Below are 2,535 nucleotides of genomic sequence, written 5' to 3'. Positions count from 1 at the left end.
TGTTAAAGAGGAGGCTGGTGTAAACCTAAGCACGGGGGCATGTGGAGATGAGAGAGAGGGCTGGCCGGGCTGTTTGGAGTCTGGGCCTGTCTCAGTTCTGCTACTAGTTGGTGGCATGGCTTTGAGTAAATCTGTTCCACCAGAATAATGTGGGCAAGATAAATTCTCAAGTTCTTCCAGGTCTAAAGGTCTGGGATCCTAGGGCTGCGCGAACCTGTTCCCACCTCAAACCCGTTCATTGGTGTCTCTGGAGAGAGATGGACACAAAAGTCGTCACTTGGCCCTTTTGGAAACAGTTAAGTCAAAAAGTCTTGGCCTCCTGCTCATTTTTAACCAGGGCCTCACAGAAAACAGTTCGCAATCCAACTGGTACACTGGCATGAGGTTGTAAATCCTATCTGGGAGAGCAAACCAGAAACTTCTCCCCTTGGGTGTTCAAAAATACTTCATTTTTTTAAAAATTGTCTTTTTAAAATTGTAAAGGTGTGTAAACATTAGTTTTAGAACAATTGCTCCCCAATAATTTATGTTACAAACAGGAATATGAAAAATAAATGGTGGTGGGAGGAAGGACCCACGAAGAACATCATTTTTAAATTTTGCTAATTAAGGACATTGAGAGAAAAAACTCAAACTCTGATCTACCATCATTGTTTAATGTTCAGCAAACATGAAGCATTTTAATACCAAAAAAAGTGAGGAGAATATAATCTCAGCATAAAGGAACGACCTTTTAAACTGAATTTAGCACTATGAAAAATGTACCTCATTGTCGGTAATTTTAGCGAGTTTCCCGCGGACGTACACTGGCCCCATGGATTGGCGCTGGGGATCACCAGTTTAGAGGTGCCAGTGCCTTCTGACAAAGGCCCATGGATCCACATGACTGCCTGTCTGTTCTTTTTAGAGATGGGCCCACACTGCAGAGAAGTGATTGTGAAGGTCTCCAACCCTGTCATGTCCCCACGTGCCACCTTGACTTGGGAGAGGGACACTCACAAAAGCATGTCAAATCGACATCCATTTCTTTCTCTTTCTCTCAGGTCTCAGGGGAAGAATACACTTTTCCTCTGCTCCTCGGATTCTTTCTCTCAAGCCCTCTTCTACAAAAACCCCTGCCCAGAGGGTTACTGCTAAAATAAAGCTCCCGTGTCCGTCCCCTTCCCTGGCCACCAACTGACTTGCCTGCCTCTCCTTGCTGCTGTCCCCGCCTATTCCCCTTCATGATGGTTCTAGAAAGATGTGATCTTTTTCCCAGGCCCCAGCCTCTCTGGCCTCCCTGCCATCCAGCTTTTAGCCTCCCCTCTCTGGAATCTATGGAAGAATCATCAAGCAGCTTCTGGAAATCCAGAGTCTGTCCTTGGTCATGGTCATCCTCAACCTGTCTGTGTTCTTGAGCACATTCGTGTGCTTCCAGAAACATTCTTTTACCCGCCTTTTCTGGTCTGGCCACATTTGACTGTGTCACTTCTCTCTTTTCTCACTCTTCTCTGCCCTCCACAGACCTCTGTGCTGCCAGGACTTCCTAACGGAAGGGTTTGGCTAGCTCCCAGAAGCCATCCAGAACTGGACCCGAGGGACCCAGTTCAACTTGAATGTCCTTTTATCTCCCCAGGAAATGGGAAGATGCCGAGACCGTGCTTCAGTGCTGTCCCGCATCTGTCTTTCTGAGCTTAGACTTGGTTTTTCCATCATATTCCATTCAATAGAATTTTCCATTATATTCCACAGTGTCTTACCTAACTCTAGCTTTCTATACTCAACAGCAATGCCTCCTGAGAGCCTCCTGGGTGTCAAGTACTCTGTTGTGTGCTTTTGAGGACTAGGGTGTTAGCAAGGCATAGTCTCTGACTTTGCAGGACTCACAGATTCATGGGGAAAATAGATGTTCCAGTTACAGTGAGGCAAGGCAATCTGGCAGTAACTCCATAGAGAGGAATGATAGGCTGGGCCTAGGAATGGAGGGGAGCGGGTAATAGAGGATCCTAAGGAAACTGAGAGAAGAGGGGCTGGAGTGGGGCTGGTCTGCGCTCCTGTGCTTTGCCTTGGCTAACATTTTACTTGTCCTTCTGAATCACCCTGGCATTGTCAACAAAGAATAATGTGTGATCCTTCTTGGAGTAAAAAGCCTTCAGCAGTGCTTCACAAAAAATTCTATTGTAAATTTTGTGTCCTACCTCAAATTAATTAAAAAAAAAAAAAACCACGTTGTTAATTCGCTCCAAGCCCACTCAGCTGCTGAAGAATTTTGAGTATTCAGCTAGAGATCTTTGTAACGAACAAGTAGCTCAATTATTCTGGTTTCATTATACAATGTATCAGGCATTCTCTGGCGTCAAGGAATTAAAGCACATTTTCTCTGGCAAATGGCAACAATATTTGATTTGAAGACATATCCTACACAAGTGGTTCTTGACTAAATGTAGTTCCATTTAAAAATAAGAGTTTTCACATGATTTAACCTCTTGTAGTCTGGTCTCAGCTGGCTCATTCCAGGGAGTTCTTAGCTCACACTTGCTAATATTTTGTTTACAA

Source organism: Pongo pygmaeus, chromosome 16, assembly GCF_028885625.2.
Source record: "Pongo pygmaeus isolate AG05252 chromosome 16, NHGRI_mPonPyg2-v2.0_pri, whole genome shotgun sequence".
Lineage (NCBI taxonomy): Eukaryota > Metazoa > Chordata > Mammalia > Primates > Hominidae > Pongo > Pongo pygmaeus.
The sequence above is the reverse complement of the archived record's forward strand: the minus strand, read 5'-3'. Positions refer to the sequence as shown.